The sequence below is a fragment of the Lepus europaeus genome, chromosome 3, assembly GCF_033115175.1.
Source record: "Lepus europaeus isolate LE1 chromosome 3, mLepTim1.pri, whole genome shotgun sequence".
NCBI classification, from domain to species: Eukaryota; Metazoa; Chordata; class Mammalia; order Lagomorpha; family Leporidae; genus Lepus; species Lepus europaeus.
Genome location: NC_084829.1, coordinates 106,471,745 through 106,495,508, shown reverse-complemented (window position 1 = coordinate 106,495,508; position 23,764 = coordinate 106,471,745). Strand labels below are relative to the sequence as shown.

Below are 23,764 nucleotides of genomic sequence, written 5' to 3'. Positions count from 1 at the left end.
GGCACTGTGGTACTGTATTCAACCTAGAATTTGCACTAGTTCTCAAATCTAAAGAGTGACTACACAAATGGCTGGAGACCATCAATCTAATCACCTAACACATTTATTACTTCATTCCTTACTTTTAGGTCAAACAGTGAAGCAAACTCACAAAAAAAAAGTATGGAATTAAGTCACTGAACTTCAGACACTAAATAACAGTAATTAAGATGAAAATCACCATAGCAAGTGTATGTTAATTCACTATACACAGTCTTCTCAACACTCCTGCTTATAATAAATACCAGATAAAAATATTTAATCCTATACACATGGTATGCATTCAGTGAGTAAACTACTTAGTCTGAGCCTTTCAAATGTCAAGCAGGGCCTGGGGTGTAAGCAGTGGACGGATTAAGCTGCTGCTTGCAGCACCAGCATCCTACTTGGAAGTACCAGTTCCTGTCCTGGCTGCTCCACTTCCGATCCAGCTCCCTGCTCAAGTGCCTGGGAAAGCAGTAGAAGACAGCCCAAGTGCTTGGGCCCCTGTACCCATGTGGGAGACCTGAAAAAAGATCCTGTTTCCTGGCTTCAGATGGGTCCAGCTCCAGCCATTGTGGCCACTTGGAGAGTGAACCAGTGGATGGAAGACCTTTCTCTCTATCTTTCCCTCTCTCTGTAACTACACCTCTCAGATAATAAATCAATCTCTTAAAAAAAAAAAAAAGTTGTACCAGAATGCAATACTAACGTAAGCCCTTTACATTTTTAATATTTCCTGTAAAAATGAAGCAGCAATTTAATTTCTTATTTCAAAGCCCACAGGCAAGGACATGCCCTGCAAACACAACTCATCTCTAAAAACTGCACCCGTCCTGGGCCCATGACTATCTTCCTGTCACCATTTATAAGGCAAGAAACCCACTGGTCTGATGACTTCCCCCTTCACATCTTGAACTGTATCTTTCTAAAACGAACTGAGTTGTTTTTCGTTTTTCAACCATTAGGCTACTCTAAGCAATGTTGCAGCAGAACAAGGAAAGGAGCTACTGGTACATCCTAAATTCCATCAACCACAGACCTCAAAGCCTTTGGCTTAGACTCAACCTAGGTCCTTGGAAAGCCCAGTGCACAATCAGACCTGCATATACATACAAACTTGGACACTGGTCACCAAGCCAAAGAGTCTCCTTTTCCTAACATTCCCAAAATATCAAGCAGTTCACAGGAAGAGTGAAGCTCCCTTGCCCCCCAGCCCCAATGCCTATTTTCTGATGTCCTTGTCACGATCTGTCTACAATCCAGATGCTCTGGTGCATTAACTTGACACCTATGTTCACTGAGAAACACAAACTTCTCCATCATTCCAAACCAGCGAGAGCTGAAAGACGGGCACAAACTCTTGTATCAGCTGTTCCTAAAGAAAACAGGGAGAACAGCCAGCATTCTAAGGGGAGGAGACTCTTCTTGTTAAATGCAATTTATGAACCCACAGCCTAAGACCTCAATTTCCTTCCTTCCCCTTTCATTTCAGTAGCTGAGATTATTTACTTACTCCTAAACGAAACAGACAGCACATACCAGCATATACTTCATTACAGCCGTGCTTTCTACAGAGGTCAGATCAGGTCAGGGGCTGGACAGGGGTATAATCCTTTGTCCTCTGGAAAGGGGCCGATTCTGTACAGTGAGCAATCAAAAGGAGCTAACACCCAAGAGCAAACTTCTGAGCAGGGCTCCCCAGGGCAAGCAACAAGCTTTTCCACAGCTGAAGCCAGGCTGGGCAGCCCACATGGGCTAAGCGAGTGGTGTCCATCAGTCCTGGGCCGAACACTGACAGGAACCTTCTAGAGCTTTCCATTCAGACTCAGGTGGTGAGACCCTAAGGAGGGACCTACATGGGTGGGTGAGATCACTGGGACCTACCTGCCCAAAGTGTGTCCCTGTACTCACCCCGTATCCTACAGCTCCTACCCACACTCACCTGTGGCTGGAAATCATGAAAGGAGGGTGGCTTACAAGCTCATCAGAGAAGGCTCCCATGTCCAGCCTAGCACTTGCCAAGAGCGAGACCTAGCAGCACCACAGGAACCTTTCCCATCCCAGACTCTGGAAACCCTCGGCAGATCCTGGAGGCTTGGGAGGCATGTTCTAGTCCTGGCCGTGTCAAGGTAAGAAAGGGGCTGGGGACCAGCATGGGCCCTGGCTCAGACCTCCTGCTACGCCCTCTCCCACTGTCCTGGAAGGGGCCCACGCTCTCCCTGCTTGCATCGCAGCTCAGGAAGGCTTATTTTTAAGGGCCCTCTTATGCACAATTCTAGAAAAAGCAAGGTTCCCCAAGAACACTGGAGAAACGCAGCCACAGGAGGCCTCACAGGACATCATGCAAAACAAGTCACTTGGTCTAGCCTGCTGCTGTTGGCTGCTGCCACCCTTGCTCAGGAGGAGTTTCAGACCCTCTGCTTCTTTTTCCCTAACTCTCCAAAGATGCCTTAGGCCCTGGACCATCCCCTCTGCCACGTGAACATGACTGTATAAGACATGAGGCCCAATTCTGCCTATGTCACAGGCACTGCCAACTTGGCAAGTGCTGAAGTGGCCTTCAGGGGAGCTGGGACCCCGCTTCCAGCCTCTGCCCCAAATACACCCTTTGTCAGGCTTCAAGCAAGATTTCTTCGTCTTGACATTCAGAGTCGGATAATTCTGTCATGGAGGGGAGGTATCCCTGTGCCTTGCAGGACACTCAGCCATGTCCCAGGGCTCTACTGCACCAGACATTGGTAGCCCTCCCGAACCCAGTGAGAAGACCTGAACTGCTACCAGCTACTAAGCCTTTGGTGGGAATTAAAGCTATGCTCTGAAAGGAGTGTGGCCAGGGGAGGACAGGATTAAACTGAGAGGGCTTGGCCCGCGGGGGCAGGACTGAGGTGGGGGAGAAGAGAAGGGCCTGGCAGGGGGAGCACAGTGCAGGGTAATCAGTTGAGCCCCCCTTCTCAGCACAGCACTGCTGCTCCTCCCACTTGTAAGGAAACAGAATGCAACCCAAGTCTCCATACAGATTTGACACAGACGCTAAGAGAGCCTCCGAGATGCCAACTCGCAGCACACACCCACAAGCCGAGAAGTCAGACTGGGCCTGAGTGGTGACACAAAGCCCGGATTCCAGGATTTCTACTGAGGAGGGTCTCCAGGAGCACATCAGACCACGTGGCTTGGTGTCCGAAGTAGGAAGACTGGGACAGGTGGGACGTCCACCTCCAATGTCCCTGCGAGGATTAGTACAAGAGAAGAAATTCTGTGAGTCCCTTGCAGGGACTCAACGCCACAACAATGGTTATTCTAGGAAATGGGATGACATGCAGAAGGTGAAACATTCCTGTCCTCAAGCTGCTGACAACCAAGCTGGAAGAAAAAAGCTTAATGACACATTCATCAGCATCTTTATCATTACCTAATAGTAGCAGCTAAGGTTTATTGGAAGCTTATAATTTGCCAAGCTCTGTGCTATGCACTTCATACCCATCATCTCGTTTAATCCTTACAGCAACCCTGTAATATAGGTAGTGTTACCATCCCTGCTCTGGAAAAAAAAAAAAAAAAAAAAAAGGTGAGGCTCAAAGAGGCTGTGTGACTTGTCTAAAGCCACACGGCTGACGGGAGACAAAAATGGGATTCAAATACAGTCTTTCCATTCCAAACCCACGTCCATAAACCACTGTGCAATCCTACACAACAGACCACAATACCGTAAGAGTGCAAAAAAGACCAACGTGACTGGCAGACTGGTAGACTGCTGGACCCGTGAAGGGAAGCTACAGGGTAGGACTGCCCACAAAGCAAGCAGTGCTGCCAAGGCAGGAAAGCTCTCTGGACATCAGCTGGTTGTGTCCTAGCAGCTCACCCAGCTATCAGAAACACTTCAGGCCGCCAAGGAAATCCAAGTCTTTCCTTAAAAGACTCAGGGGTTGGAGTGAATGGGGGCCACAGGCAGGCACAGGTGAAGGCCAAGAAACACTCTCTTTCTCCCAGGGATATGTATCTTCCTTTCCATTGGGTTTAGAACTTTGAATTTCTTTACACAATTGTGCTCATCTCTCTAGGTCAGTGGATCACCATCGCTGGGAGTTCATGTGCCACTCCAAATCTAGTGAATACTCCACACTCACACCCCAGAAACACATCCACACACACACACAACCACCCACATGCCAATTCCAGAACACTTAAAAGGCTTTTATGCTTTACAAAATCAGCAGGATGTGAACCTGTAATTTGGCCCTGGGTTTGGATTTCACTTTTTCAGGCTTTTTCATCCTAATGATCCATCTGCTCCTTTCCCATTAGGCTTGGTCTGGGCTGAAAAGGAGCTAACCAAGGCTGTGAGAGACTCACCTTCTCCTCGGCCACAGCAGGTGAGGGACATCAAGCTCCACACAAACACTTAAGGCTTCCCCTGGATGTGGCCTTGGGGATTCTACTTTGACCTGTGCCTCCTCCTGCCATGGCCTTAAGAATGACCAGGGAAGTTCCTGGTTTGCCTTGAGGACATGGGATGCCTTGAGACTCACATCAGCAGGCAGCCAGCCAGGCTGCTGGCTCCCTCACACCAGCAGGGGCTGCATGTGTCACCCTGTGACTATAGCCTGGGTGAACTGGTGCTCTCTATGGGCAACTCCTAGCTTTCCAGGCAGCACAAGGACGTGTAAGCCTGCTTTCCAAAGTGCCTAATGGTGATTACACTGGTTTGGTGATTCACTAAGCAGTACAGGATGTGCCCAATTATACACTTTATTTTTTTCCAATCTTATTTCATAAACTCCAGTTTCACAAGAACACAGACCTCTCCATCTAAACAAATTTGTCCATCTTGAATAATTAAAATATCAGTTATCCACAGAATTTTCTTTGGAAGTCTGAGTGCAAATAAGTGCCACTTCAATAAGCATTTTACATTTTTGGTTGCTTCATTCATACAACCCCAGTGCCTGCCTTTCAGATCCTGTGGGAGGGTAGAGGCATGGAGAGTTCTGAGCATTAGTAATAAAACACTACCCAGTAAAGATACCAACAGAGGCCCACGAGCAACCTTTATCAAGTAAAAACATTTACAATATTAATTTTGTTCTCCCCTGATCCCACTCCAGATTAAAAACTACAACTTGAAATCTTTTAGGAGTAAGCTGCCAACAACAGCTGCTATTGACTGAGAGAAAGAAAAATAAGATTGTTATTACTATCAACAAATTATTAGTTCTCTTCAAGATAAATAATGATTCGATGTTCTCATCCTCGGACTCAGAACTGTGGCATCATAATACAAAAGATCCCAGGTCCACCAAGAAAACAGAATGCTTCCCCATACAGCTCCCTGCGCAGACCCAGCCATCTGTAGGGACTGCTGGAGAAACGCAGGAGCTCTGCAGAAGAGCAGGGAAAACTTCTGACCCCCACATGGAGTAAAATGATGCCACTTGCACCACATATTTTCCTACTGAAGACATTTTCTCTCTCCTATTTATAGACAAAAATAATAAGTACTATTGAAAGTGTGAAGGAAATATGTTCCACACGTACAAAAAAAAAAAAAAAAACAAACCAGAAGGATCTATCAACTTAAAGACCTAAGGGAGGCCATTTGAGGACTGGTCTGGGGAATGAGCCACGCTCCCCATCAAGGAAAGCTACTTAACTCTTCTGCCCTAGGAAGGACCCATGGACAGTCTCCTCCTCTCCACGCAAGCTTGGCTCTGCCCCAGGAATTTAATCTATAGGGAACATGGCGGGAAAGGAGACCTCCAAAATGTGGTGCCATGTTTCAGCTTGGCTCTGCAGCTGAGCTTACGTGAGATTTAGGAGTAAGAAACACCAAATTAAAACTCTTATGGACCATTAATCACACCTCCATGACTTTAGATACAGCAGCACAACATATGCGTGCATAGGTCTGGTCTTTATTCTTAATCAGGGGTATTAGTGTCCTACTACAACAGTCTACAGGAAACTGTTTCAAAAGTGGGGCAAGCAAGGTTTAGCCCACTCACTATTTTTAGGAATTAAAAAAAAATAACAGATATGACTATGAAAGTTTTGTTATTCTTGGACACAAATAAGCAGATGGCCGGTGAGGAAATGAGATCAAATTTGTATCTGAGAATATACTATATTCCACTTTCAGTTTCTGAATGTCAGAGCTTGGGAGATAAATCCAAGGAAAACTAATTTTATTTTATTTGCTTGGCATATTCCAACTGTTCAGAAGGAGGACTATATGGAGAAGCAACGCCAACAGGGCACCAAGCACCCGGTGGGTATTTAATAAACACTATTTGGATGACTACAAGGATGGGAAAGGGAGTTATTTAAACAATGACTATCATATCAAAGATGCAGATGTCTCTTTTTTTTTTTTTTTTTTTTTTTTTGACAGGCAGAGTGGATAGTGAGAGAGAGACAGAGAGGAAGGTCTTCCTTTTTGCCATTGGTTCACCCTCCAATGGCCGCTGCGGCCGGCGTATCTCGCTGATCCGGAGCCAGGAGCCAGGTGCTTCTCCTGGTCTCCCATGCGGGTGCAGGGCCCAAGTACTTGGGCCATCCTCCACTGCACTCCCGGGCCATAGCAGAGAGCTGGCCTGGGAGAGGGGCAACCGGGATAGAATCCGGCGCCCCGACAGGGACTAGAACCTGGTGTGCCAGCGCCGCAAGGCGGAGGATTAGCCTGTTAAGCCACGGCGCCGGCCATGATGTCTCTTCTTTTAAGCACAAACGCTCTTAGAAAGAACCATGTTCTGCCTTGACCTCATCAGTTATGCTAGAGGTTTTTTTTTTTTTTTTTTAAAGATTTTTTATTTATTTGAGAGGTAGAGTTACAGACAGTAAGAGGGAGAGACAAAGAGAAAGGTCTTCATTTCATTGGTTCACTCCCCAAATGACCGCAATGGTCGGAGCTGCGCTGATCTGAAGCCAGGAGCCAGGGGCTTCTTCCCAGTCTCCTAGGCGGGTGCAGGGGCCTAAGCACTTGGGCCATCCTCCACTGCCCTCCTGCGCCACAGCAGAGAGCTGGACTGGAAGAGAAGCAGCTGGGTTTCGAACTGGCGCCCATGTGGGATGCCGGCACTGCAGGCAGGGGATTAACCTACTGCGCCACGGTGCCGGCCCCAGCGTTAACTTCTTTAAAAACTTCTAACAGGTTTTTAAAAGAGTCCGCACAGTAGCAGACTCTGGCATTGGCATCATATCTGTCTTAGATTCCATCTACAATGGAGTAACCACTAGAAAAATGGACAGTATTAAAGGTTACTTTTTCAGACACTGGAAAATAGCAGAGAACTCAACCCCTGAAACAAGTGAAGCAAACGAGGCAAGTGCTCCGTGTGCCTTCAGGTAATACCAGGGGTCATTTTCCAAGCCATGAACGCAGAAGGGGGACCCTGCCCAGGTCAGTCTCCCTGAGTGAAGGTGGTGGAGATCTGAGAGCAGGGAAGCCAGAACGCCAGCACTGGCCGGGAGAACAAGCAGAAGGGCCTCCTGGGTCTCATACTGATCTGAACACGTGGGAGGAAAAAGCTGGGCTGGAGGCACCCGGAAGCAGTCGGCCCAAGAAGTCAGGGCTCAGAACAGTTCAGGTTTCCCACAGTAGAAAACAAGGAATGCACAATACTCATGACGTCAAGTCCTTGGAAGAGTATCACCTTAGTATTGGGGCTAAATCACCCTTAGACCAAGGGCTGCCCCACTCTCCCTAACAAAGTGTAAAAGCTAGCTTCAAAATAATACAACTGATTTTAAGTACTCTAATTGCATGCCAGAACTAAATCTAGTACTTGCTGAAATAATACAACAAAATCTAGCACTCAACAATATGAAATCACAACCGAGCAAAAATTACCAGGCATGTAAAGGACCAAAAGAATATGACCCATAAACAGGAGGGGGTAGAAAAACCAATCAACAGAAACAGCTCCCCAAATGACAAGAGGTGATGGGATCCGCAGACAAGAGCACTCAACAAGCTATTATACAGTTTCCTGGAAACACAGCTTGTCAGTTCCTCAAAAGCTTAAACAGAGTTACCATGTGACCCAGCAATCCCACTCCTAGCCTATATCCAAAGAAATGAAACTCCGATCTATGTCCATGGAACAGCTTGTAACAGATGCTCACAGCAGCATTATTCATAATAGTCAAAAAGTGGAAACAACTCCAAGGCCCATCACCTGATGACTGGATAAACAAAATGTGGTATTATCAATAGAAGAAAATGTTGTTTAGCAATGTGAATGTAGTACTGAAAAATGCTACAATATGGATGAACCTTGAAAACCTGCTATGTGAAAGCAGTTACAAGGACCACAAATTATAAGATTACTTTGATATGAAAATGCCCAGTGCACATAGACTATTCTGGAATCTCCTATCAACACAGGCTGGAGAGGAGTGGGGAAACGGAGACTGACTGCTCACGGGTATGGGTTTCTCTGTGGGGTGGGGTGGTCTTCTAAAATTGGATTGTGCTGATGGTTGTACAATTCTGAATACACTAAAAACCATTAAGGTGTACACTTTAAATGGCTAAATTACACAGTGATGTGAATTATGTCTCAATAGAGCTGTTCGCAAATTAAAAATATACTCTTCGTCATAAGAAGGTAGAACAAAGGAAAGCAGAGAAATGGAAAACACAAAACAAACCAATGGCATTTCCAATGAAGAAAAAAAATCTGAATTGGAAAATACACTGGATGGTTCTAATAGATTGGATACAGCAGAAGAGCAGCAAACTTCAAGACACAATAAAGGCAACTATTCAAAATGAAGGACACAGAGAGAAAAAGATGAAAAAAACATTTAAGAGACTATCAGCTGACCTGTGGAAACAATAAGAAATTAACATACATAGAATTGAGATCACAAAATAAAAGAGGGAGAGGATAGAAAAAATATTTGAAGTAAGAACTACTGAATTTATTTTTTTTTAAAGATGTATTTATTCATTTGAAAGGCAGAGAGAGAGAGAGTGAGAATCTTCTATTTGCTGTTTGACTCCCCAGGTCTCCCAGGTTGGTGGCAGGATCCCAAACACTTGGGCAATCTTGCACTGCATTCCCAGGTGCATTAGCAGGGGACTGGCTATGAAGCAAAGCAGCCAGGACTGGGACCAGTACTCATATGGGATACCAGCACTGCAGGAGGTTGGCTTAATCCACTGTGCCACAATGCCAGTCCCAAAAATTAAAAAAATTTTGATAAAAGCTATAAATGCTTAGATCCGGAGCCAGCACAGTGGCATGGAGCTTAAGCCACTGTCTGCAACGTCAGCATACCATATGGGCACCAGTTTGAGTTCTGGCTGCTCCACTTCTGATCCAGCTCCCTAGAGAAAGCAGCAGAAGATGGCTCAAGTGCTTGGGCCCCTGTTCCCACATGGGAGACCCAGATGAGGCACCCGATTCCTGGCTTTGGCCTGGCCCAGCCCTGGCCATTTGGGGAGTGAACCAGAGGATGAAAACTTCGCTCTCTCACTGCCTCTGCCTCTCCTTCTCTGTAACTCTGAGTTTCAAATAAATAAATAAATCTTTTAAAAAATAAATTAAAAAAAGGTACATCAGAGAGAAATGATACCAGATGGACTTCAGAATTTAAAGGAATGAAGAGCAGAAAATGATCAACATGAGTAAATACAATAATTCTTTTCTCATTTCTCATTATCTTAAAAGATAATGCCCATTTAAAGCAAAAATAACAATTTATAATGTGGTTCATAACATGTATAAATAAACTAGCACTAAGAAGAGTGAACACTCTATATCGAATGGTTTATTATTTGACTATGATCAGTTAAAAATGTATAAACCCTATGGCAACCATTCAAAAATGACAAAGAGGTGTATCTAATAAATAGTGGAGATAACATGGATTCATTAAAACAAAACAACTTAACTCTAAAGAATGTGGGAAGAGAAAAGATATGAAGAACAGATGGGACAGAAAATCAAGAGCAAGATGGTAGATCTAAACCCAAGCATCATAACTACATATGTGAAATGGTTTTTGAAAAACACAGGAAAACTCCAAATAAAAGGCAGAGAGTTAAACTGTATTTAAATGCAAAAAAAAAAAAAAGGAAGACTAAACTATTTGCTGTCTGCATGGATCTTGTTTTAAATATAAAGACACAGATAGGTTAGCAAAATAACAAAAATATTTTACAAATACTAGTCAAAAGCAAACTGGAATGACTATATTAATAACAGCTATATTAACATGCATTTTTTTAAAAAAATTATTTATTCATTTGAGCGGCAGAGTTACAGATACAGAGAGGTCTTCCATCTGCTGGTTCACTCCCCAAGTGGTGGCTGGAGCTGGGCCAATCTGAGTCAGGAGCCAGGAGTTTCCTGCAGGTCTCCCATGTGAGTGTGGGGGCCCAAGCACTTGGGCCGTCTTTCACTGCTTTCCCAGGCCACAGCAGAAAGCTGGATCGGAAGAAGAGCAGCCAGGGCTAGAACTGTCTGTAAGGGATGCTGGCACTGCACGCAGCGGCTTTACCCACTATGCCACAGCGCTGGCCCCATTAATATGTATTTTAACAAAAAATATTGCCGGGGCTAGTGCTGTGGCGCAGTGAGTTAAAGCCCTGGCCTGAAGAGCCAGCATCCCATATGGGTGCTGATTCGAGTCCCTGCTGCTCCTCTTCCAATCCAGCTCTCTGCTATGGCCTGGGAAAGCAGTAGAAAATGGCCCAAGTCCTTGGGCCCCTGCACCCGCATGGAAGACCGAGAAGAAGCACCTTGCTCCTGGCTTCAGATCAGATCAGCTCCAGCTGTTGCGGCCATCTGGGGAGTGAACTAGAGGATGGAAGACCTCTCTCTCTGTCTCTACCTCTCTCTGTAACTCTGTCTTTCAAATAAATAAAATAAATCTTAAAAAAAAAAAAATTGCTGCCAGAGCCAGCACTGTGGAACAGCAGGTTAAGCTGTTGCCTGTGACGCCAGCACCAAATATGAGCTAGGCTGGAGTCCTAGCTGTTCTGCTTTATCCAGCTTCCTGCTAATGTGCCTGGGAACACGGTGAAAGATGGCCCAAGTGATTGGGTACCTGCCAACCATGTGGGAGGCCAGGATGGAGTGCCAGGCTTTTGGCTTTTGGCTTGCCCAGGCCTTGCCATTGCATCCACTTGGGGAATGAACCAGCAGATAGGAGATGTTCATCTCTCCCCCTATCTCTAACTCTGCCTTTCAAATAAATAAAGATCTGGATCAAGAGGATATAGTAGTCTTAAATGTTTACCTAATAACAGAATTTAAAAAGATATGAACTGTATACAAATATTACTTGTCAATTAAAAATAAACTTTTAAAAAATGATGCAAAAGGAACATAATTGAAAAAAGTAGACAAATCCACAATTACAGCTAGATATTTCAACAATCCTTTCACAGTACTGACAAATAATGTTGCCAGAAAATGAATTTGACCAACTTGATCTAATTAACATTTACAGAGAACACCACTCAAAATAAGTGAAAATACATTTGTCTCAAGTATACACAAAACGTTCAACAAGACACATATTATTCTAGACCATAAAATCAGTACTAAAGAATTTAAAAGGATTTAGAATAGGCTCTCTAACCTCAAATGAATTAAGTTAAAAAATAATAATAGAAGAATATCTGGAAAATCCTCCAAATATTTGGAAATAATTCACTTCTAAACAAATCACAAATAAAAGGAGAAATCACAAGGCAGATCAGAAATCATTTTCTCCTGAACATAAAACCAACTTTTCCAGATACAGCTAACACAACTGCAGCAAGGAATATACAGCTTTTAATGTTATGTGAGGACAGGAAGATCAAATAAACGATGTAAGCTCTGAGACAAAAAAAATAAATAAATAAAAATTACAACATGCAAAAAGAAAGAACAGAACTAAAAGCATAAAAGCAATTGGTGAGGGGCATTGAGGGGACTCATCAAGGAAACCCAACATTGATTACTCAAAAAGATAAAAAAAAATCTAAGGTATTAGAGTAATAAGAAAAAAATAAAAGCAGAAGGAATTAAGACAAATTATTGACATCAGGAATGAAATTGAAATCACTATAGATGATTTAGGTATTAAAAGGATAACAAGAGAATATTTTGAACAACTTTACGCCCATCACTTTGACAGCTTAGATGAAATGAACAAATTCCTGGAAAGACACCAACTACCAAAACTCACTCAAGAAGAAACAGATAAGCCAACAGCACTATTAAATAAACTGAATTAACTCATAATTAAAAACTCTTCTCACAAAGAAAACTCCAGGCTCTGCTGACTTCAATGTTTTTCAAGAGTCTCAACTCTAACGAAAAGCAGAACAGTGAAATACAATCAAGATGCTTCATTATACTGAAAAACTATTGATTATCAATAGATGTGGGAAAAGCATCTGACAAAATTCAGCACCCACTCACAATTTATAAAACAAAAACAAAACCCACTAAACACAGAAATATAGGCAACATCCTCAGCCTGGTGAGGGGTATATCTGAAAAACTCACACCTCATACCACACTTAAGAGTGAAAGGCTAAGCGCTGTTCCCTTAAGACTGAGAATGGGGGAAGAGAGTCCCTGTTACTGTCAGCTCTATTCAGCAATGCACTACAAATCCTGGACAGTGAGATAAGGCAGGAAGAACAAAGGGAATATTAGAAAGGAAGATACAAAACTATGTTTACATACATGATTATCAAAGTAAAAAAGTTTTAAGAAATCTACCAAAAGGGGTATTAGGAACTGATAGTGAATTTTTACAATTACAAGAGATAGGTCAATATACAAGTCAAGTATTTTTATTTCTATATAGAAATGGACAAATGAAGACCATAATTTTTTGAATACAATTTATAACAACATCAAAATAAGAAATTCTTAAAGAAAAATGTCACAAAGAATGTGTAAGGGCTGTACTCCAATACATCGAAAACATGGCTGAGAGAAATTAAAGATGACTGTATCTAGGAAAGACCAAATGGTTATGAAAATGAACTAAACTGGAAGGCTTAACACTACCTGATATCAAGATTTACTACAGTAATAACAACAGCGTAAGTTTAAAAAAAAGACATGCAGATCGGCAGTACAGAAGAGAGGGTCCAGAAATACGCTATGGTGCTAAGGTAGTTCAATGGATAGTGAATCCAGACTCTTATACAAAACTGGCCACATATGGGCCAGACACTTATTTGAGTGCTAAAGCTATGCAACTTATTGAACAAAACAGCAGCAACAACAAAAACACTGGGACCACAATTAGACAAAAATTTCTTAGGACAAAAAAAAAGTACGAACTGGACTTAAATTTAAAAACAAAAAAAGGATTTATTTATTTATTTACTTGAAAGGCAGAAATACAGAGACAGAAGGAAAGACAGAGTGAGATCTTCCATCTGCTGATTCACTCCCCAAATGGCCACAACAGCTGGACACAAGAACTTCTTTTGGGTCTCCCTCTATGCTTTCCCTGCTACTCCACTTCCCTTCCATCTAATATGCCTGGCAAAGCAGATGACAGCTCAAGAGCTTGGGCCCCTGCCTCCCATGTGGGAGACCTACATGCAGTTCCAGGCTCCTGGCTTCAGCCTGACCCAGTCCTGGCCACAGTGGCTATATGGGTAGTGAACCAGCAGATGGAAGACCTCTCCCACCCCAATTTCCTTCCCCATCTGTCACTCTGCCTTTCAGGTAAGAAATTAAATAAGTAAATAAATAAATAAATTTTCCTTTACAAATTGCAAATCAACATATGAGAAGATGCTTATTTAACATTATCAGTCATTAAGCAAATACAAATTAAAGCTGCAATGATATATCTACAGCAGCAAACTCACTACATCTGACTGGCAATTCTAAGTTCTGGGGAGAATGTGGAACTAGAACTCTCACACACTGCTGATGGAAATGCAACATGGTATAGCCACACCAGAAGACAGTTTGGCAGTTGCACATAAAGTTAAATGTACACTGTATATATGAGGGTGCTTCAGAACGTCCATGAAAGACTGGAAGTAAAAGGTAAGTTTATTTTGGTCCAAAAACATTTTTGAAATGCAGGCATGGCTTTTCCATTATAGGTGTTTTCCATGAATATTGTGAAGGCCCCTTGTATGACCCAGTAAACCTCCTCCTAGGTATTTATCTCAAAGAAACAAACATCATCCCCACAGTACTTGAACAAATATTCATAATCACTTTTTTCCATAATAGTAAAACTTGAAACAACCCAAGTGTCTGTCTCCTGGTGAGTGGATAAAATGTTGTGGCATATCTCTATAGTAGAATATTCAAACAATGACAGATTTCTTAACAATTAAAAAGAATGCGCCACTGATAAATGGCATGGCTACACTATGTGAAGCAAGACAGGCCACTATAAAAGGGTATGCACAGTTTTATAGAAAATTCTAGGGGCCGGTGCTGTGGTGTAGTGGGTAGAGCCGCCGTCTGCAGTGCCTGCATCCCATATGGGCACCGGTTCGAGTCCGGGCTGCTCTACTTCCAATCCACCTCTCTGCTATGGCCTGGGGAAGCCAGGGAGACTTGGAAGAGCGTGGGAGACCTGGAAGAAACTCCTGGCTTCGGATCGGTGCAGCTCTGGCTGTTGCGGCCAATTGGGGAGTGAACCAGCAGATGGAAGACATCTCCTTCTCTTTCTCACTGTCTATGACTCGACCTCTCAAATAAATAAATAAAATCTTAAAAAAAAAAAAAAGAGAGAGAGAGAGAGAGAGAAAGAGAGGCGAGAAAGCTAAGCACTAGAACAACTACCTTAAGTATGTTCAGTTGTGTTAACTAAAAATAAAAATAATTTTTTGGGCTGGCGGTATGTGAAGTAGGTTAGCCTCCACCTGCGGCACCTCATATGGGCGCCGATCCCATCCAGCTTTCTGCTTATGGCCTGAGAAAGCAGTAGAAGACAGCCCAAGTGCTTGGGCCCCTGTACTCATGTGGGAGACCTGAAAGAAGCTCCTGGCTTCTAGCTTCAGATCAGCTCAGCACCAGCTGCTGCAGCCATTTAGGGAGTGAACCAGGGGATGAAAGGCCTTTCTTAATGTGGCTCCCTCTCTGAGTCTATAACTCTACCTCTCAAATAAATAAATAAAATCTTTAAATGAAGAAATAAGATTAGCCAAAATACTATCTTCTTTCAAGGTGCGTGGAGAAAATACAGTATTGAGGTTGTCTTCAATATGTAATGATCAGGTCAGACAACTGTATACCCATCATCTCATACATTCTTTCTTTGTGTTGAATTTTAGAACACTAAAATTCCTACTATTTTGAAATATACAGTTAACTGTTGTCAACCATAGTTATCCTAGTATCCTTCACAATATTCATGGAATATTCATGGAAAATATAGAACCTTACAAATTGGTCTTCCTATCGAACTGTACCTCTATATCTGGTGGCTAATTTTAAAGCAAAACAAGTCAAGACTTGAGCTTCACAATGTTACCTGTGGTGACTCAGCTAAGAAGCCACTAAACGTGTGCTAGGACCCAGGCCCATGGGTACCAGGTGTTTAACAAGCAAATGTCTCTGTGTCGATGGCGGACCTTACCCCCAGTGACCACAAACATTCCTAGGTGCTGTTGCCTCCTGGGAGCTGTCTAGTCTCTCAATACTCACTGAAAAGAAACCTTTTGGAAGTGACGTGACAATTCACCATTCATTTGAGGGGTAAAGTTAAACATAGTAAGGCTTAGAGATAATCCATTTACTTAGCTTGCGGGTTACAAACCACAGCTTTCCTGAATGTGAATTACAATAGGCTGATCTTAGAGGTGTTTAAGAACTAACCTCCAATAACCTCCTCTGCATCATATCCTCTGGTAACTGTCCATTTGGATTAAGGCAAAACCAACCAATGATATTCTTAATAGCTTGAGGTCCAGCTAACAAACTTTCACGGCTGGCAGAGGCACCCTGGCTGCTTCAGCGTTAGTGAAAGGAAACCTGTTCTACATTGGAGCATTAGCTGCTTAAGCAACTGTCCCAAGGTGAAACAGATCTGTCCGGGAATTTAGGGTCACTTCTCTGACTCTGGGTGGCTAAGGGCTCAGAAAAACAAAAAGTTAACTTTCTCATTGACTCAGAATAGCGTTATTTCTGTTCCTACTTTTTGAAGACTTTACTATTAGAACACAAAAACTTATAAAGGTACTAAGGCCAAAGGAAGAGCCTTTAAATTGTTTTCCACTTAGAAACACCCTGGAGTGGTTTTTAAATAAACCCAAAGGCAGTGCTCAACGGGATCCGAATGGTACATTCTGTTCAGAGACCACAGAGTTGGCTAGCAGGTGGGATATTTGGTTTCCTGATCTTAAAAAAAAAAAAAAAAAAAAAAAAACACACCACCACAGGGAGTGTGCACATTAAGTTCTATGCTACTTCTGGGGAACAGAAAGAGGGGCCTGGCCTAGAATCCAACATAAGTTTCAACTCTGACATTGTGTCATCCCAGGGTCCTTGGAAAACGGCAATAAGCAGGACAGGACAGAAGCTCGGGCCTGTCACTCCCTATGCAAAGGCCCCTGCTCTGAAATGAGAAACTGGCGATGGAGAAGAGGAATTCTTCCAGGGTGATCTACACACAATTCCATCAAAGCACAATTTTCTTTGGGAGGCGGTGGTAGGTTAGTCTTTTGTTCACTGACGTGTTATTCTCCAAACCTAGAACAGTGGCTTGGCATGGTAACCATCAGCAAATATTCAGTGAAGGAATATACTTCTTCCTCAACATCTGAGGTAAAGTATCCAGGCTTTAACCTGCAGCCTTCAAAAGAAAAAAAGAGGCTTCCCACTGTGTGTCAGGGGCAGAAAGATGAGGACACGGGCTCTGCTTTGGACATCAGAGATTGAGCAGAATTTATCCACCACCACCTGGGCATCCGAAGAGCAAGATGGCGTGAGAAACTGACTTGATTTACAAACCCCATTTGCAAGATGCACAACCTTTCAAAGAGCAGAGAACACAGTATCAGTGAAGCAGGTTTCTGAAGGGAGTGCAGGAAACAGGATTCCTTTACAGTATTCAACTTGTAATAAAAATTCTTTTATCTCTTAAGTATGCCCTTTAAGGTAGGAAAGACCAAATACACAGGTTAATAACTCAGAGGCTCGCATTGTGGCACAGTGGGTTAAGCCACTGCCTGTCAGTTTGAGTCTAACTGCTTCACTTCCAATCCAGCTACCTGCTAATGCACTGGGGAAAGCAGAAGATGGCCCAAGGCCCCTGCACCCGTGTGGGAGACCTGGATGGAGTTCCAGGCTCCTGGCTTTGGCCTGGCCCAGCCCTGGACATCGAAGCTATTTGGGTACTGAACCACTTGTAAGAAGAAATCTTTATCTTCTGCAACTCTGCCTTTCAAATAAATAAAATATGTTTTAAAAACATGGACACCTACTGGTTGAGAGAGCATTAACTTCTTTAACTCCTTCTGAGCTATCTTTATAGAACCCCTTGCCCCTTCCTGTCACAGCAGGCAACAAAAATGAAGACCACACACAACAGTGATCAATTAGCCAGCTTACAAGAGGTTTTTAAAATAGCTGAGCAGGGGCCGATACAGCGGCATAGCAGGTTAAGTCTCTACCTGCAGTGCCGGCTTCCCATATGGGTGTCGGTTCACGTCCCAGCTGCTCCTTTTCTGATCCAGCTCTCTGCTATGGCCTGGGAAAGTAGTGGAAGATGGCCCAAGTGCTTGGGTCCCTCCACCCACGTGGGAGACACGAAAGAAACTCCTGGCTTCAGACTAGCTCAGCTCCAGCTGTTGCAGCCATTTGGGGAGTAAACCAGTGAAGTGAACCTTTCTCTGTCTCTCTCTCTGTTACTCTGCCTTTCAAATAAATAAATCTTTAAAAAAAAGAAAGAAAGAAAGAAAGAAAGAAAGAAAGAAAGAAAGAAAGAAAGAAAGAAAGAGCTGAGCAAATTAGCAGGTGCTAAAGATGACCAAAAAAGACGTGCTAACAATTTTTTTTAAGATTTATTTATTTGAAAGGCAAAGTTACAGAGAGAAGAGACAGAGAAAGAGAGAGATCTTCCATCTGCTGGTTCACTCCCCAGACGGCTACAACAGCCAGGGCTCGGCCAGACTGAAGCCAGGAGCCAGGAGCTTCTTCCGAGTCTGCCACATGGGTGCATGGGTCCAAGGAATGGGCCATCATCCGCTGCTTTCCCAGGTGCATTAGCAGGGAGCTGGATCAGAAACAGAGCAGCCAGGACTTGAACAGGTGGCCATATGGGAGGCTGGCATCGCAGGTTGTGGCTTTACCCACTACGTGACCCCTCTAATGATTTTAAAGGTGCAGACAGATAGCTTAGCCCTTGGCTGCAGTAGGACAGGCTGGCAAAGGGAACAGGGTCTGCTGGCTCCCTGGCTTTATATTCAAAGGCTGCTTCCTAGCCAGAAAGAGAAGAAAGTTATTTGCGGGGTTTCTTGTAGACAAGTGGCACAACTGTGCAGACACAGCAAACTGGAGGAGACTTTTTTTTTTTTCTGCTTGTGTTTTTTGTTCCACCAATGGCACTGCTACTGTGTGTCACAAACCCAGGGTCTGAGGAGAGGGAGGAATGGGAGGCTATCACAATCACAGAGGCCTGATTACTACGCAGAAAACATGGCCCTCCCAGCAGCTTGCCAGTGAACCACCCTGGGAAGAGGAGCTGAGATACTGGGTGGTGGACAAAAGGAGTGATGTACTGTGGAGTTAGATTCCAGAACTCCTTGTGGTCAGAGTTTCTGGACTTCTGGGCAAGAGCAGCAATTAGTCATTAATTGATAAGCACGTTACAGACAACCTGGAGGCCCTGATGAGCGTCTGGTTGTACCGCACAGCGCCAACCTTCAAACCCTCAACACCAGATGAGTTGTTCTCCATCCTGCCCCACCTCTTCTAAATTTATAACTGTTCTCTTTCACACCAGAGTTTCTTTGTGGCATAACTTATTTTAATTTACTTGTAAATCTTAGATTAAAAAAAAATTGGAAACATTTTAACAATGACTGATTTGCAAAGCAGTTCATCAAGTATCACATGACCCCATTATGAGATAAAACTTCTGTTTTGGTCTTCCCAAGTGATTTTACAGCACCACATTTTACAAAATAACTGGATCTCGTGACTTTGCCCTTCCACTCTGCTTTTCTTCTGATCTGCTGTCCCACTCACCAGTTTGCCCCATGCTATGGGTCCACACTCGCCCTTCAGAACTGTTCAGCCACCCAGCCGCTCTGGCCTGGTCTCTCACTTTAGATGAGCAGGCAATCACAACAGGAAACATCCCTTGGGGATGGCGCCATGGCTAGTGGGTTAAGCTGCCACCTGCAAGACCAGTATTCCTTATGGGTGTGATTTCAGTCTGGCTGCTTCACTTCCTATCCAGTTTCCTGCTAATATGCCAGGAAAAGTAGAAGATGGCCCAAGTGCTTGGGCCCTTACCACCCATGTAGGGAGACCTGGATGGAGTTCTAGGCTCCTAGCTTCAGCTTGACCCAGCCCCAGCCATTACAGTCATTTGGGGAGAGAGAACCAGTGGATGGAAGATCTCTCTATTCCTTTAACTCTGACTTTCAAATAAATAAAATAAACCTTAAAAACAACAACACAAAAAACCCAGGAAACATCTTAATATTCCTTGTGCTAAAATAAAAAATCTCTTCCTAGAATTCCAATTATCCCTTGGGTATCTATGAAATAAAGAAAACCAGATACTGCTAAGAGACGCCAGTCTCTGTTTCCTTCTCTGAGAAACGGGCAGCTTTCAAGGTGTAGGTTGGAAACACTGTGTAAAGGAATGGTGCAGTATCTGACACACACAAGAGCTCCCAGCATTGGCACAGTCCCATAATAAAGACCGAGATGGTGAGTTTCACTTATCTCAATTAAAAAGTTTATTTTGGCCTTAGCAACATTTTAAGCTTAAAAATAAAAACCAGTGAAACCAAGAGGCCATGCTCTCATGGTGGACTGGTGGAGAGGACTTTAAATACCTTTCTCTCTCTTCCCCTCAGCCATTCTAAGCCATGGGTGGGACACTTCACTGAACAGGAGGAAGGCGTAACGTCGGCACCCAGATGCTGCCTGCACCAGAGGGTGTCTCTATGGGCATGCACCAGAGCCAGGAAAATCCTCCTGACAGCAAAAACAAAAACAAAAAAAAGCCCAAACCAAACAAGCTAAAAAGCAACAACAAAACAACCTTCAGAAGCTTGAGGGGGCTCAAACGTCTAGACTAGCTGTTTGCTTCGGCTGCATTCACAGTTCTAGCACAGATACAAAAACTGTAACATTTAGTTGTTGTTTAAGCACAATAGTGAATAATGAAAGAGAACTGGTCATTCCTTGTTCACAAGTAGGTCAGTGTCAACAGTAATACAGTCATCCTTTGGTATCCATGGGAGACTGGCTCCAGGACCTCCCACAGATACAAAAATCCACAGACGCTCTTGACCCTTATAGGAAATGACATGGTATTTGCACATAACCTATGCACATGCTCTCACATAGTTTAAATCATCTCTAGATTACTTACAATATAAATTCCAATGTAAATACTTTATAAATACCTGTTATACTGTATTCCTTAGGGAATCATGACAAGAAAAAAAGCGTGTACACATTTGGTATAAATCACAATTTTATTTTTTTAAAAAGATTTATTGATTTATCTGAAAGGCAGAGTGAGAAAGAGAGAAAGAAGGAGAGGCAGAGAGATCTTCCATCCACTGGCTCACTCTCCAAATGACCACAATAGTTGAGGCTGGCCAGGTGGAAGCCAGGAGGCTGGAACTCCATTTGGACCTCCCATATGAGCAGCAGGGGCCCAAAGCGCTTTCCTAAGTGCATCAGCAGGGAGCTGAATCAGAAACAGAGCAGCCAGGATTGAACTGGTGTGCTGATATGGGATGCCTGTGCTGCAGGCTGCAGCTTAATCCATTGCACCACGATGCAATTTTTCTTCCCCAAATATTTTCAATCTGTAGTTGGTTACACCTGCAGATACAAAGTCACTACACTTTAAAATACTTACTCTTACTCTTCAGGCATGCTGTTGTTAAATATTGTCCAAAGATTTTAAACTTTGCCTACTCTGAACCACCAATTTCAATTCTAGAAACAGGCAAATGTGTATGCATTTACCTGTAAGATTTCTATCAGTGATATCTATAACAGCAGAAAAATCCATAATAGTCTGGAAGTAACCAGCAAATAAATGAAATCTTCATTTATATTTATTTATTTATTTTTATTTATTTGACAGATAGAGTTAGACAATGAGAGAGAGAGACAGAGAGAAAGATCTTCCTTCCGTTGGTTCATGCCCCAAATGGCCGCTACAGCTGGCACTGCACCAATCTGAACCCAGGAGCCAAGTGCTTCTTCCTGGTCTCCCATGCAGGTGCAGGCGCCCAAACACTTGGGCCATCCTCCACTGCCCTCCCGGGCCACAGCAGGGAGCTGGACTGGAAGAGAAGCAACTGGGACTAGAACCCGGCACCCATGTGGGATGCTGGCGCCGCAGGCCGAGGTTTAACTAAGTGAGCCACGGCGCCGACCCCTGAAATCTTCATTTCATACAATGAAAAATAGGGTCCAGCATTGTGGTGCAATGGGTTGAGCCACAGCTGCTCCACTTTTGACCCAGCTCCCTGCTAATGCATCTGAGAAAGCAGCAGACGGTGGCCCAAGTGCTTGGGCCCCTGCTACCCATGTGGGAAACCCAGATGCAGTTCCTGGCTCCTGGCTCAGCCTGGCCCAGTCCTAGCCATTGAAGCCATTTGGGAAGTGAATCAGAATATGGAGGATCTGCTACTCTGCCTTTCAAATAAACAAACAAATCTTAAAAATAATAATAATAATAATGGAAATCATACAATGAAATACTATGCCATCATTAAAATAAAGTTTGGGGGCATTTATCCCAAAGAAATAAAAACCCATTTACACAAAACCTGTACACAAATGTTCACAGCAGCTTTATTCAAAACAGTCAAATACTGAAAACAACCCAAGTATCCATCAACTGATGAATGGATAACTAAAATGAGATCTATCTGTACAATGGAATTAACTAAGCAATAAATAAAAACAAACTACTGACACATGTTTCAACTTGGATAAATCTCCAGGGAATGAGGCTTAATTTGAAAAAGCTAATCCCTAAAGGTCACATATTATATGATTCTACTCATATAACATTCTTGAAATGACAAAAGAGCACAGATTAATGGCTGCTGGGGATCAGGATGAAGGTGGGGGAAAAAGAGGGATGTGACTGGAAGAGCACATCAGGAGGAATCCTTTGGGGACAGAAACAGTCCATATATATATATATATATATATATATATATAGAGAGAGAGAGAGAGAGAGAGAGAGAGAGAGAATATTGATTTGAAAGGCAGAGTTACATAGAGAGAAGGAGAAACAGAGAGTAAGAGATCATCCCCAAATGGGCCAGGCCAAAGCCAGGAGCATGGAACTCCACCCAGTTCTCCCACATGGGTGGCAGAGGCCCAAGTACCTGGACCATGCTCTGGTACAAGGAGCTGGATCAGAAGCAGAGCAGCCAGGATTTGAACTGGCACTCCAATACTGGATGCCGGCATCATGGGTGGCAACCTAAACAAATGTGCCACAACACTGGCCCCCCAAACCAGGTTTTGAAAATCATGTATGGGCTGGCGCCGCGGCTCACTAGGCTAATCCTCTGCCTGTGGCACCAGCACCCCGGGTTCTAGATCCGATTGGGGTGCCGGATTCTGTCCCAGTTGCTCCTCTTCCAGTCCAGCTCTCTGCTGTGGCCCGGGAGTGCAGTGGAAGATGGCCCAGGTCCTTGGGCCCTGTACCCAGATGGGAGACCAGGAGGAAGCACCTGGCTCCTGGCTTCAGATCAGTGTAGCACGCCGGCCGCAACGCACTGGCCGTAGCGGCCACTTGGGGGGTGAACCAATGGAAAAAGGAAGGCCTTTCTCTCTGTCACTCTCTCTCTAACTCTGCCTGTCAAAAATAAATAAATAAATAAAATATAAAAAGTCATGTATGTACAATCTTAGACACCCAACTAGGACATAAGGATAAAGAAATGTTAACAGTAATTAACTATAGAATTATAGGTACTTTTTCCTTCATTTTGCAATCCATGGCTTCTAATATACTTTAATAATGTGAATAAAGTGTTAAAGGTATGTATCTATGGAACATCAATTGCATGAAGCTAGTCCTCCCAAGAAACATGCTATATTTTGCTGGTAATCTGAAAAAGTGAGTGGCTTATCTGTTAGAAGCCTTGAAAGGCAGGAATACCTAGGAATAGGTGGAGCTGGGCGGCTCCTTGATCTTGCTCAGAGGGGCTGTCACAGGTTCAGATGGATTAAGAGCCCAGCCACCCAGCTACTTTCTAGAGGAAACTTCGGTAGGGACAATCCACAGTCAAGAGTAAGTGAGATGGGGCTGGGGGTTGTGGCAGAGCAGGTTAAGCTGCCACTGGGATGCCTGGGTCTCCTACTGGAGTGCCAGGATAAGTCCTGGCTATTCTCCTTCTGATGCAGCTTCCTGCTGAATGCATCCTGGGAGACGGCAGATGATGGTGCAAGTGCCTGGGCCCCCGCTAACCATGTGAGAGACCCACATAGAGTTCCAGGGCACTGGCTTTATCTGGCCCAGCCCTGGCTATTGCAGGGATTTGGGGAGTAAACTAGAAGATGCAAGAGCTCTGTCTCTATTTCTCTGT

At 43.7% G+C, this 23,764-nt stretch overlaps 1 protein-coding gene across 2 annotated transcripts in view; it reads right to left on the bottom strand.

Annotated features, from left to right (window-relative positions):
- The window catches only part of FOXO3 (forkhead box O3), a 114,951-nt gene that overhangs the window by 52,230 nt on the left and 38,957 nt on the right, over window positions 1-23,764 (bottom strand). The gene's annotated exons all lie outside the window — the stretch shown is intronic.